The sequence below is a fragment of the Wyeomyia smithii genome, chromosome 1 (assembly GCF_029784165.1).
Source record: "Wyeomyia smithii strain HCP4-BCI-WySm-NY-G18 chromosome 1, ASM2978416v1, whole genome shotgun sequence".
Classification (NCBI taxonomy): Eukaryota; Metazoa; Arthropoda; class Insecta; order Diptera; family Culicidae; genus Wyeomyia; species Wyeomyia smithii.
Window position 1 is genome coordinate 37,594,577 of NC_073694.1, and position 15,272 is coordinate 37,609,848.

Below are 15,272 nucleotides of genomic sequence, written 5' to 3' on the forward strand. Positions count from 1 at the left end.
TTAAAATTAGTATGATTATTCAGTTGTACACACTTAAGTAAAAAAATATTTTTTTTTTTTTCATTTTGTTTGATAAAAAAGAAGTTTAATATTAGCAATAAATTGATTTTCGCGTGTATCTTTATTATTTTCAAACGGTTTTCATTATCAACCCAAAGTTTTTTTTCTGAAATTTATTTTGTTAACCCATTACAACATCGCTAAGGGACTTAGCGATTATTCATGTGAAATCATACTAAACCGAATAAACAAATGAATTATTATCCCCTAAAATGATTCTCAGTGTTTGTTTTATGAAAACACGGCCATGAAACACCACACGCAAACTTCTCTCACCAAACACAAATATCACTGCCAGAGTCAAACAAATGGTTCGAGCTTGCATTTACTCGTCGGTTACAGTCAGAGTAGAAGTTGTATACCGGATATGTCGGCAAACAGCATAAACAAATGGAGGTTCTCATGGTCGAACTTCCCAACATTGCAGTCAGGTTTTTCATTCACAAAATTCCATTGAGTTAACCGTCAATCTCACAACTACTCCCACGCGTAAACCCGCAATCTCACACATATTGTTATGCTCTTGAATCATGCGGCTCATATGTCTTTTATGGCTGACTGATTCTAGTTCATACCTTTGAGTCGGTCTGATTGCTTGTGTATGTGGAGGAAACAAAGTTTTATGTGTGCTTTACAGTTCTGAAGTTTTATTCAAGTGTTTTACGAAGAAGCGAGCAATGTCTTACGAGGAAGATAATAAGATCAATTTAGTGAGTTTGTTCATACAACCTAGAACAGAAAATGTTATAAATGATTGCATTGAGTTAATCAAACACTGTTTTAAAACAGTTTACAAACAAGACCATAGAAAACTGTATCAACATTTGCTGGCTCTACAATCGAGATTTGCTAAATCGTGTCGTCAGTAGTTTAGTTTGAATTGAATAGCTTCACAACTTTGCTGAAGAAACCATATCTCTTGAATGTTCCTATCGGAAGTTAGAAATCGCGTACTAACTCTCAAAGCCATAAGAAGCGTTTTAATATTATGTGCATCTTAGCTGAAAACAGTAATCGTTTGTCTCGTTCCACTAACGAGTTATTTACGTTTATTCGGAAACAATCATCTGCAGTGGAAAACCAACAATTTGGCACAAAAAATTAGTTTTGGCCAGAAACCTCAATCTTCCGACCATTGTGCGTTCGAGTAAACAGAGTTTTGAGCAAATATTTCTAATGAAATGTAGGAAGAGATTAAATCAGTGATTTATAAGTATTCTATAATTCAAACACCAGCGGTGATTCTTTACTTAAGTAAAGTTCTACATAAGAAAATTGCATTATTTGGGCTTAATAGAAACTTGTCAGCGGATTTAAAGTGATTGTTTGACGACATGGAAACCCTTTAAACATTTTCTTCTGCAAATATTTGCAACAATAAACGATAGCGAAGTTCTGATGTAAACTTGAATATGATTTTTTGTTATTTCGTTTTTCATGCGAACTAATAATGAAATGATAAACGATTTTTGTTACCTTTTATGCACAAACTTTATTTTAAATCTCGTTTTTGCCAAGATTTTTTTTTTCATTCCCGGTTCTCAGGAATTCCAGGGATATGAGATTTTTTTTTCCTTTTCTCCGGGAAATAGATTCCCGGGAATATTGCAAACCCTAACGAATACCTTACCCGCACAACGCAACAACGCAACGCTTTGATCGGAAACAATCTTCGATAACAGTTCTTATTCGCATCATAGGGTGTCAAATTATGTGTGATATTGTACAGAATTTTTAATTCATGTGACAACAAAAAGTATATACACTGGATTCTTTTTTTACGCGATTGATGCGTCCGCGCAAAAAAAGGAATCGCTTAATTTTTAGCAAATCGTGTAAAAAAGATCGCGCCGTTCTGATAAAATTATCCGCCACTTGTAAAAAAAATCGTGTATAAGAAAATCACGTAAAAAACAATCGCGTAAAAAGAGAATCCAGTGTAATACCAAATTATTTTGTTGAAGATATCGTAGTTATTGTAGTAAAATGGTTTTACCAGAAATAAAATGAATATACAGTAAGGTTTTTTTGTACGTTTTGCACGGGGGGACATAAAATGAAAATGAAATTTGTAACAGCCTACGTGGTTGTTTCACGCGTTTTCTTTACACGGTACGTATCCATCGTGTGAAAAAAATACTTTACTATACTGAGTTCAAACTTTTATGATAATCATTTTACTGATTTGGAAACATTTTACAATTGTGAATTAAAATTTTGTTGTAAATAAATTTCATGAATAAAGACAGTTTTACAAATGAAGACAGTTAGCTACCGAAAAATATATACGCGTGATCGAATCACACTCTAACCACTACCGGCATAAATTTGAAACTGCTCTATTGCCAGCATTTGCTGCCAGCATTGTTTTAGCGAAGACATCAACCTCTGCGTTTGCGTGCTGCCACCTCTTCGCTCGGCACTGTGTAAATATTGTACACAAGCGAAAATCGCACGCCCGGAAGGTAAAAGTTTGATTGTGCTACCAGCACCAAAATTTTTTCCTGCAAAACATATAACATATTTTGAAAATTAAAACTTATTTTGCATGTCGATATTCGAGCGAACACTCTTGCTTCTTATCCCAATAATGAACTTAAAGATGAAACTTTTTATTTCACATTCGATAGCGAATAACTTTAAATAACGTTGTTTTAGAGCCATGTTACCTGTGGCAAAGTTATTCCCCCTAAAATATCTCCTTTCGATGGAATATTGCTGATGATAGCATTAGGCTTGATACCTTCTTTGATGATTGGATGTCAAAATGTACTTGCAAAATCCCTTTCCAAAGGATGAAAAAAAATTTCAGCTAAATAAATTGACTATAAACGAACCAAAACAATTTGATTCCTTATAGTGTGGGCCCATCGGAACCTGCAAAAATATAAAAGGATAAGGTTTAACGGAAAATTAAATAACTAGACATGGGTCATTCCATACGAAGTGTACATGCCACTTGGACACGACCATCACAAATTTTGCTCAAAGTTGGAGGAATTATTCATCTACGGTCTCTTTGGAAAAGTCTCAATTTTGGTGTCGATTGGAATACCCCTCGCTCTGTAAGACCCCTCTCTTTATTGCAAAGTCTCGCATTTTTGTCAAAAATCTTTTTTCTTCGTTTTCTTACAATTCATAGACGTGAGATGTCGGAAAAATACTGATAGGTGAATTTTGAAGAAAATAAACCAAGGAATCCAGGAAAAATATTGTTTTCGACCAGATAGATTTTTTTGTATTTCAAAACTAAATTTGTATTTTTCAGCCAATGCAGCTAATTTTATTTTAAATTTGATAGTTTCATCGTGTTCGTTGGAAAATTTAACATTTTTACGAAAAATAAATTCGGCCGTTACAAATTTTATTTTCATTTTATGTCAACCAACATACCTAGAAAAACCGAATCTTTCTCATCGTGCTATCAGCAGAAAGCTGGGAATGACTCAATCTACGGTAACTCGCGTTTTAAATCCCTACAACGAGCGTTTGATCATCAACAAAAAAAACTAGAACAAGATACCTATCTTCCATATTTTTCATACATTTTGAACACGACCGATTCCCGATTGTTAGTGCTGCCATCTGATGACTTAAATTCTCATAAAATTGTCACTATGAGCAAAACCGATTTATCGTGCATAGTTCGTCATCGATCGTTGAGCTGTTCAAGGTTGTATATGAAAAAGGTGTAACAGTTTGGTTAGCTCGACGCTTTAGATAATAATGATCAGGGGGGATTTACCGCTGTCAAATTTCATATATGTGCGCGTTATCGCAGATCAACTCTGGGCCATGAAGTTTGTTGGTCCATGACGTTTGATAAATTACCAATGTGACGATAAAACATCACCAATTTTCGTTAAAAACTTGTTGCTGTCCCAAAATTTCACTACGGAACGCACTATTAATAAAAGTTTTCCGCGATTTCTCGAGTTTTGTTAAAAGAGAACGTTCCATTTAACTTCGATCAAACGAAAAAAAAACCAAAACATACAAACGCCTTGTTGCCAAATGTGTTGGTCACGGTTTCACGATATTTGACAGATAGATTCCCCCTGATAATGATATTGTCATTTTTTGCACTAAATCACAGAACGGAAGGTCAAGTTCAGGTATATGATCAAACAGAAACTGCACACAAAGAGGACTGAAACATCACGAATGAATTTTCTTTGCCCTCAGCAATTTATATTTGTCGTGTACGTTTATGACACTGCGACAGTGGTATAAAGTGGCATAATTTATTCGTTGTTTTGAATTGACGGTTATTTCAACAGTTTAACCTGCTTAATTCGAACTTTTACGTGCAATGCAAAAACGTTGTGCGAAAACAGCAAAGTTTCACATTTGTGCAATTTTTTATATTCGAAAATCTATAATGTGGCATAGTGGAAGTAAGTGAAAGTATCAACACAAGCTATCTGATGTCCCGTACATGTTGGTTTGGAACACGAACCACAATCAATGCTATTTAAAACCGGGTGTTCGAAACTGTTAATGATGCAATTATTGCGAAGGTCTTCCTCTCACGATTGTATCATGTGTTAGCGACAGATATTTATAAAAATTAGTTTGAAATCTTCTGAACAAACGTGATTTTATATCATTGTCCTTCAATTTTTTAATGAAGAATAAAAATCGCATAAATGACAGTTGGTACATGGACGAACTGTTATTGTAGCGATTTCGAGCAAATTTCGAACTGTTTTAAATCGGAATTTTAAAACAGAAGGATAACAATAGAAAATTAATAAAAATCATGATTTTATTTTATAGAATATTTTTAAAAATCATGATTTTATTTGAATGTGTGAATGAACCGGTTCTTAGAAAAGAGCGAAAGAATGAACGGCTCACGAAAAAGAGCCACGGTTTTTTGAGCGCACCAGAACTGATGGATTCGCGCGAACCCGTAGTTTACCGAGAAAATACGAACTGTTAACGCTCGTGAATCATTGTGAACCATGAGCGGTTCATATGAGTCTGTTCGGAACGGTGAGTGAGCCGCTTTGCAAAAGAGCCGTTCCGCACACCCCTATGTGAAGTCTTGCTCTTCGGCCTAAATAACACAGTTATACATTTTGCCAAAGCCAGTCGACATGTTGAGCAGGAGTGCGAATGAAATAGCTTGTCCCCGGGTCGTTTCACACCTCCTGATTTACTGGTCTTATTTCGAAAAATCCACACGAAAAAGCAGGTCTTCTTCACACAGAGCTCTATTCCACAAAATCAATATGCGTCGAAGCGAAACTAATTTAGAATACTTTTATATTAAATTGAAATAAGTCTTAGAATAATCTTTCACATTATGTGAATGTAACCAATATCTTCTTTTCAATGGTAGTACAAAGGATTTAGCAAATAGCATATGCAATCTCTCTGGTACAGCGATACTATGTAAATCGCAGATTCTAAAGCACAGCAAAGCCTTGCTACTACATTCTAAATCGGAACTCGACATTCTGTTATACACCGACTTCGCATCCAACTGTTTGAGTGTACAGGACAATTGCGGGGCTAGCACTACGATCCTACTGACAGTGTCAGTCTGACACTAACAGTCTCTTCTGAGCCGAGACTCGAACCTACGACAACTGGCTTGGTAGGCTAGCATCGTACCTCGAGACCATCTGGGACGGTTCGAGATCGCAGATTCAATAAGCATTCGAATCCTAATCACTTTTCGTGACGGACGCAATTTAAATATTGCTTTCATCCCCGTACCTTTCAGTAGTAAAAAATTGCAAATTTCCAGATCGATTATATTATTCGTACTCATACGTCAGAAGTGTAATATAAAACATCTTTCAAATGCTTGTGATAACCATTATTGCTGGGAAACTTGAGAGAATTTAAAAGTAATAATATAGAATAAACACATAACCGCATTAAAAGAGTGCACCTGTAGTGTTTTCGCTTGGCAGATTTATACCAGTGTGTATGACAGATGTCAATAAAAGAAGTATAAATTCCATTTATTTTCCGTGTAAAATGCGTTCTTTCCACCACAAGGGAGCGCTGCAAAATTCACTGAGCACTCAGCAGTTTTCAAATCACAGATGACCTTCCGTTCTGTGACTAAATGCTATTGTCATATTTTTGCACTTCGAAGTACGAAAGAAAAGTGTGAAGTTGACTGTCAGTGGGGGTCAGAGTGGGGGTTAATATTGAGGGGTTAGATTTATTTTCAGGTTTCATTCTACCAAAACTTAAAGTTTGATATGTAGTACACCAGGTTTCAGAACCATTGTGCATATGATCAGGTTCACCGGGATACCCGATTTTGGCTTTATTAACCTCGGCAAGAGTGGAAAACTTGGCTGTAAAGCGTGCTCATAGCGGTTATCAGGAAGTTCTGGTGGTACGCTTAATTTCAAATGACACGCCGATAATTTTTGATTCTTCTTCTTCCGGAAAGTTTCATGTTCGAGAACTAAACATCATTAATCTTTAATCTATTAAATAAAAATCAGTTGGTGTCTGTAAAACGGCGTTTCACTTGAAATAGAATCAAAGGATTCGAATCATTCTTTTTGTGTTTGTTTTGTTTTGATCTCCGACGAGTTAATAAGCAATAAAAATAGATATACCGTGCTGGATCGAAACCCGTACAGTATCGAAATCCGTACACCTTGATGTTTTTCTTCAGTTTTAAGCATTATAAAAGTGAAAATTTATATGATAGTTACATGTGCATATCCGTTGAGTTGTTGGCCTTCTGTTAAATTAAACTGTGCGCCAGTAGGCCATGAAATAAAAATATTAAAAATGAAAAATCAATCGTGTATCGGTTTCAGTTGTCATCGCTTCGGTGGTGATACGGTGAACATGGTAGCTTGTGTACCGTGTCTCAATTAAAAAGTTTTTTTTTTGTGTGAAATCAAGTGCTTCAGGTGATCTAGTACTAGTGATCCGACGGCCAAATTGGATACCTAAACGAATAAGTAGAAGTGTCTTTGCATGCTTTCGATTTATTCGTCTTTTATTGATGTAATTTGTGTCAGCGCCGACCATCGCGTCTATATCACATAGACGCTACGGCTGCTGGGTGAAATATTTATTGTTATATTTTTCCATTGTTCGCTGCCTTTTGCCTTCGCCGTTGCTGCTGGACGAATCCAGTTGGCGGTTGTTTGTGCGTTTGATATGGACTGTGCAAAATGTGGTAATATAGTTCGTGTTAGCGATGATCCCGTTGTTTGCGTGGGTAAGTGCAAGTCTCGATTTCATCGAGTTCGCACACCGCTCACTAAAATAGCGGCGAAAGTCGTTAACGATAATGAGAATATTGTTTTTAAATGTGCTGCATGTTTATCGGCCCAAGATGATGGCGGGATAGATGATGTTTTGAGTGGTGAGATGACAAAGATGATGGGTACTTTGTTATCTATCTCTGAGTCGCTTACAAATACTCAAAGCGGAATCGAAACTAAGATAAACATCGCGGTTGCTAACGGTATCGATACTATTTTGAAATCGATCAGCAATTCTCTTCGTGAGAGCATGGCATGCATTGAAGCCAATGTTGCCAAAAAGCTTGAAGATTTCAAAATAGAAGTAATCGAAAATGTTAATCGAGAGAAAAGTGCGCCAATGAATAGAAAGAGATCTAGAACTGAGAGAACGGTTCACTCTGAACTGGACTCTATTCCCAATAAGAAAAAAATTATTTCGAATAAATATGATGAACCGATTGAAGACGCGAATCTGCAAGATAACGAGTTTTTTTCTCAAAAATCTCCGACATACGCGAATGTTTTAGCGGGATCGATTGGGAATACGGTAAATAAATTAAAGCGCGCTGAAAACCGTAAGACTCGGCCGGTCATTGTGATTAAACCAGTCGAGTCTTCTCAATCTAGTGAAGACACTAGAATTTTTTTGAAAGAAAATTTGGATCCGAAAGTACACAAAATTAGAAACTTTAGGAACGGGAAAGCTGGCTCGATAATTGCTGAGTGTGCAATAGGGGATAATATTGAAGACGTGAAAAAAAACATTGAAAGCAATTTAGGTGAAAGGTACAATGCTGTTATTCCTACAAACGCTAAGCCAAAATTGAAAATTGTGGGAATGAGTGATCAATATTCCCCCGAAGTCTTCATTGACTTATTGAAAAGTCAAAATGATGGCATCGGAATCAATGAAGTCAAAGTTATTGCGCAATTTGAAAATTCACGCTTCAAATACAATAAATATAATACAATCAATGAAGTTGATAGGGACACATTCGACCGCCTGATGTCTGCTGGTAAAGTAAGCATTGGGTGGGATAGGTGTTCTGTTCAGGAGGCCTTTAATGTTCTACGTTGCTTCAAATGTGGAGAATTTGGTCATAAAAGCACAGAGTGTGTTAATTCCGAAACATGCTCTAAGTGTAGTGCACAGCACAAGACATCGGAATGCTCATCAATTGGTTTTAACTGCGTAAATTGTTTAAAATCTAATAAAGACTTCAATTTAAATTTGGACGCTAAACATCCAGCATATAGTACACAGTGTCCAGTATTTCGGAGACTGTTTGAGAAAAGAAAGAGCAACATGTTGTTAAGTAAATAGCAGCTGAAGAAAACGCAATGTGAAAGGAAATTAGAAATGATTTATTTGAATATTGCTGGTTTATCTACAAATTATGTTGCTTTACGGCATCTTGTGGAAACAACACGTCCAATGTTAGTATTGCTAGCGGAAACTCATATAGTGGAAGCTGATGCATTTGATCAGTATAGCATTCCGGGTTACAAAGTTGCTTTTTGCCTTTCACATTCCAGACATACTGGTGGGGTTGCTATTTACGCCAAGGAATCAATCAAATTCAATATTCGATTAAACGAATCTTTTGAAAATAATTGGTTCCTAGGAATATCAGTTGAAAGAGGCATGACGGTAGGAAATTTTGGAATTGTGTACCACTCCCCCAGTACAAGTAACCAGCGTTTTTTAGAAACTTTAGAAAAGTGGTGGGATAATTTTATTGACTTGAGTAAATTAAATGTTATTGCTGGCGATTTTAATATCGATTGGCTTAATATACCAAATTCGAACCAATTGAGGCAATTAGCAGATTTTTTCAATTTACAACAAACGGTTTTTCAAGTTACAAGAATTTCCAGACACTCTCGTACATTAATTGATCACGTGTTTTCGAATAATAATTTGATAATGTTCATTGTTTTGATGATGTTTGTTCATTGTTTTGATGATGTTTTGATAATGTTCATTCTTTCACTGAGGCCGATTATAAAATCACAGATGATGAGACAATTTGTGTTGTACTTGAGAATGATCAAAACCGTGATAATATAGTAAAAATTAAGTGTTGGAATAGATACTCGAAGCAAGCAATGTCTCAGCTTGTTTCGAGAAGCCTGAATTTTCAGCCAATAACAGGGAATTTCGACAATAAAGCAGCTGTTCTAACTAACACGCCAAAAAAGTGTACCAATAGCCTAGTTTCCGAAAAGTGTGTTGAATTGCATAATTCGAACAGCTGGTACTCTTAAGAACTTTTGCGTTTAAAACGTAAAAGAGATAAAAAGTACAAAAAATTTTGCAGAAGTAATGATAGCAATGATTGGAATAGGTACACCGCTGCGCGGAATATATACTCACGCACCTTGAAAAAGGCACGATGTGAGTATATACAACGGAAGATTGATCAACATCAAAATAATAGCAAACAGTTATGGAAAATTTTGTAATCATTAATAAAAAGTAAAGATAGTTGCCCGCAAACCATAACTTTTAATGGCTTAGAATAACATTCGGCGCGAGTGATTGCAAGTAAATTCAACAGTTATTTCGTTGATAGTGTTCAATCGATCAATCAGAGTATTGATTTGGTCAACGAACCTCTCGAAATAATACAGCCGGTCCATAATACCTGTAATTTTTCTGGTTTTCATCCTATTACTTTTGCACAGTTGAAAGATATTTGTTTTTCTCTTGAGAGATCGGCTGGTATCGACAATGTCAACGCAAAAGTAATACAAGATTGCTTCCATGTCATTGGACACGATCTGCTGGACCTTATCAATGAATCACTGCAAACAGGGCACGTGCCTCAGGTTTGGAAGGAATCACTTGTGGTTCCTATCCCCAAGATTAATGGGACGGATAAAGCCGAAGAGTTCCGCCCCATTAATATGTTGCACACATTAGAGAAAATTTTAGAACTAGTTGTGAAAGGCCAGCTGATGGATTATTTAAATAGTAATGATTTACTAATCCCAGAGCAATCAGGTTATCGAGAGGGTCACTCTTGTGAGTCTGCTTTAAATCTGGTGTTAGCAAAATGGAAAGAAAAAATCGAGGCTAAAGAAACTATTTTTGCGGTGTTTTTGGATCTAAAACGCGCTTTTGAAACAATTTCTAGGCCCTTATTGTTACAAACATTGGAGCGCTTTGGTATCGTAGGGACAGCATACAAATGGTTTGAGAGCTATTTGTGTGCTAGAACTCAGAAGACTCGTTTTAATGATTCTGAATCGGATTCCATTGCTAATACACTTGGTGTACCGCAGGGAAGTGTTTTAGGGCCCATTTGTTCATTATTTATATTAATGACATGAAGCGAGTTTTACGGTTTTGCGATATCAACTTATTTGCTGATGATACTGTTCTGTTCATTGCGGCTAAGAATCCTAATGACGTTGTGGCACTTTTAAATCAAGATTTACATTATCTGGCGAATTGGTTGAAATTTAAACAGCTTAAATTAAAAATTAGCAAAACAAAGTACTTAATCATTTCTTCTGCCAACTCCAGACCAGACGTAAATATTGCAATTGATGGTGAGACGATTGATCGCGTGAACGAAATAAAGTATCTTGGAGTGATTATTGATGACAAATTAACTTTTAAGTCTCACATTGACAATGTCATCAAGAAAATGGCAAAAAATACGGATTTCTGTGCCGTTTGAAAAATGAATTGACTGTTTGTAGTAAAATTAGTCTTTATAAGTCAATCATTTCACCACATATAGATTTTTGCCCATCCATATTATTTCTTGCAAACAATACACAAATATTGAGACTGCAGCGCTTACAAAATAAAGTTATGCGATTAATATTGAGATGTAATAGATACACTTCCTCGAGTTTTATGCTGGACGCATTGCAATGGCTTTCTGTGAAGCAAAGAGTATATTTTCTGACAATGGTGTTTCTATATAAAATTTTTAATAATATGCTGCCTCGATATTTGTGTAATCGAATTGATAGGGGAAGTAATTTTCATAGGTACAACACTAGAAACGCGGATGATGCTAGAACACCAAATTTTCTTTTTGGAAGATCACAGAACTCTCTGTTGTACAAAGGAATAATTTTTTTCAATTCGATGCCAAGACAGGTAAAACGTGCAGCAACAATGGCGGAGTTTAAAAGGCTTTGTATTTCACACATAAAGTCTGTTTTGTAGACAGATTATATAGAATTTTTTGTAAATAATGACGAAGATTGTAAAATTTATGTATTTTTTTTTAATTTATTGGGTAAACTAAGCTATTATGTTCACTGATGATGATGGATTTTTGTTTGAATTAGTTGTATAATATTTAATAGTAGAGTTTAAAAAAGAGTCGACTACACATGTTTGAGCCACGCGCGCGTAGACTGACATAGACAATCTGGATATTGAGTACATCAGGATTAAACCCCTGAAATTGAAACAAAAAGCATATCGGGTTGGAAAGTTGCTTTTTGGTATGAAATAGCATATATGCTGTTATTCTGATTTTTGATATTTATCTGTTTTTACGATTTTGAACTAGGGTTGGGAGAAAAAACTGAAAAGGCTTGGGTTCGCCTGTGGACTGTCAAGCTCGTTATCGAGAACTATAGTATCACAGGATCTCTCTCGTAGTTTTGGATCGTTATCCAGAATCAATTCTGATTAGTTAACACTCCTAAATGTTAGGTTCAATTCCTAACCAAGTCCAGATAATTTTCGGGTTGGAAACGTTCTGGATGAGCCTCGGATCCATGATGGTATTGGGAAATCGTTTTTTTTATACTCATTGTTAAGTTATTGGTATTCTTTTGAAGGGTTACTATGTCTGTATTAATAACCAGTCCGTTATTTGTTTGCCAACTGGTTACATTGTATGACTCTATATAATATCTTACTTAGATAAATCGACCAGCTCAAACCGATGTAGGGGTATGAGGTGGGACCATCATCATCGTCATCATTTCGTTGTATCGTTAGAGAATTTACTAAGGAAACGTTCTTCAGATAAAAACGATTTTCAAGTGGAATATAGGTGTTTTACTCTGTGAATCTTTTTAAAATTGATGGAAAAGTAAGTCTTTGTCATTTTCGAGCTGTACATTGTCTAATAAATAGTGTAAGTTGTATTTATTGAACAAAAACTGTGCCGTACGGATTTTGATTCTTGTTATTTGCTTGAATCGAAATCCGTACAGCATATAATGGAAGAAAACAAGTATAAATATACGGCAAACAATTTTAAACGAGCTGTGACTGAGGTGCGCAAGAGAAAGTCGTACCGGGAAGCTTCAAGAGGTTCCGGCGTTCCGGTTACTACGAAACGCTACGTAAATTGCACTATTTCAGCTGATATCAAAAATTAGAAAACCGTGTGAAACTTTAGGAGCCAGTTGATCCTCAAAATATACTTATTCGGTAATTTAAAGATAAATTATAAATGAAAGATGTTCATTTTTGTATTTCTTCATCTATACGGAGTTTGATTTTTTATTGTATGGACTTTGATCCAGTCAATATCGCGTGGGTGCGGATTTCGATTCAAAAGTGTACGGGTTTTGATTCAGACAAAAAACTGTGTACGAATTTGGATTCAAAACATGTTCTATTTAAACATGATTTTTTTAAGTTTCGGAGTGATTTTAATCATTTTGCTGGAAATAAGTGATAAAAAAAAAGTAGACCTATAACTAAACATGTCAGTTTAAAGCAATATGTGATTTCTTGATTTTATATTGACCGTCGAAGATTATCATGTGCTTAGGTGTACGGATTTAGATCCAGCACGGTAAACGACTGATGAAGTTAAAAAAAATTTAAAATCTATTTTCGCGTTTTTTCCGCCTTTCACCCCAAGAACAACATCATTAGATTACTATGATTGCAGGCTATGAGCGGTAGGCAAGCTGTTGTAGCGTCGTTGTCGAGGCATCGTTGTTGAGTAAACAAGCACCTGTTAATGATTCACATATAATCTAAAATTCGTTTTCGCTGCCTACTACACAATTTACAGTAACACAGAAGAGATGTAGTGTTGGTATAGCTCGAGAGCCAAAAACGAATAAATTCAGTGCAGAAGAACTACAGCGTGGTAGACCTACTACAAAAACAAACTGGAAATGCATGTGAATACTCTAAACGTGGCTTTGATTTTATTTAAGAGCATATGCTTGATTTATACAATACAATCACATTCTTGGTTTATTTAAGCAAAGTTGCAAATAATCGTCTTATGCATCAGTTTACCGAAGAGATAAAACAAGAATAACACTACAAATACGATGATTAAATTTTCCATTGCTCGGATCTAATCAATCTGTACAATTTTCTCTAAAATGCACTCTGGCACGAGATCATATTTGCTCATGTTGCAATGATTATGTTAGCCGGTAAAAGGAACGTGTAGTTTTTGCTCCTAGAAAAACATTGATTTTTGTTTATGTTTCATTAAATATAACATTCCTACAAATCTCTGGATTCACAATTAGTTGTTGAATGTTGAACTGAAAACAATAATGTTGCAAAGTTTCAATTGCACTGTGCTGAAGCGGCAGGTCTGCCTCAAAAAACAGATGAAGTGTTAATGTCACTGGAGCGAAAATTTCGAAGTTTCGTGTATCTCGATATTACCCACCAACTTACCGTTTCATTTCAAGCGTCTGTATGTACCTTCGCGCCTCGCAGTTAAACATGCGTGTTGCATTACAAAACGATCAATCAACTGTAATGTATTCGAAGCTGTTGTTAGATACAGGGAATAGAAAAATCTATGTTGACATTTAAACCGGCTATTTAACATTTCCCACGGATTTTTGTCAGCTGACAATTTTTGAGGCTGAACTCATCGAAAAAATGTTCCCGAAAATCGCGCAAAATTATGAAAACCATTTCTGGTTAAGCGAATGTGATTTTTGCCGTCAAAAATAAGGATGTAGATGAGTTGAACATCATAATTCAAGGTAATATTAACGTTCAACTACATTCCTAAAAATCGGTGGATTCTGTCTCTAAACAAGACGACATTGTGAGTTATCCTACCGAACTTTTGAATTCACTAGAATTGCCCGGCCTATCCCCTCACAATTTGCGGTTTAAGATTGGATAGGTAATTATAATGTTGCGGAATATCAATCAACCTGAACTGTGCAATGGCACTAGGCTTGTGGTAAAAAAGCTAATGGTAAATGTCATTGAAGCGACAATTCTGACAGGAAACTACAAAGGAGAAGTCGCATAAATCCCGCGTATCCCAGTTGTTCCTAACGACTTGCCGTTCAAATTTAAACGTCTGCGTCTCGCATTCGCGACCCAAGGACAGTCACTGACAATTTGTGGCATAAACCTCGGGTATTCATGCTTCTCACATGGACAGCTCTAAGTCGCATGTTTACGTGTCGTAAGAAACTACTTACGAAATTTTACCAAAATGAAAACAAAATAGTTCTGGCACCTCTGCCCGTCCGATCATTTTGGTTTCCGCTGCTATTGCTGGTGGTTGGTGGGGAGGACGCATTATTCGCAACCATTTTGGGATTCTTTTCATCTGAATCAGAACCGTTCTCGCTACCCAGCTTTCCACAAGCGCAATGGCGGATAGTGCACGTAGCCCATTTTGACTTTTTTTCTGAAAGTCAGGTCATTTTCAACCGCAATAACGAAGTAGAAAATATAACAACGTCGTAACGTAGCTTAGCAACTTTAACAAACAATGGTCGTTTTGTTAAGTTTTGTCGTGCTCAAGCGCGGATCAAAATATACAAAACTGTTTATTTAAGTTGCTATGCTACGATGCAGCTTTTTTATGTTTTTACTCCGTTAGTGCGATTGAAAATCGCCTGACCTACACTGCCGTTCAAAGCATAGTTGTCCCTGCGTGCATAAGATTTCTGTAGAACATGGGACTACTATGATTTGAACGGCAGTGAAGAAGACGTCAATATTTTCAAATTTTGTGTAATATTTGCATTTAAGTACAG

At 36.0% G+C, this 15,272-nt stretch overlaps 1 protein-coding gene across 1 annotated transcript in view; it reads left to right on the forward strand.

Moving 5' to 3' along the window:
- Positions 1-569: 569 nt before the first annotated feature.
- LOC129718415 (uncharacterized) overlaps positions 570-15,272 on the forward strand; it is a 41,439-nt gene continuing 26,736 nt past the window's right edge. The window contains exon 1 of the mRNA XM_055669184.1: positions 570-770. The gene's annotated coding sequence lies outside the window, so the exon portion shown is untranslated. The remainder of the gene's footprint in view (positions 771-15,272) is intronic.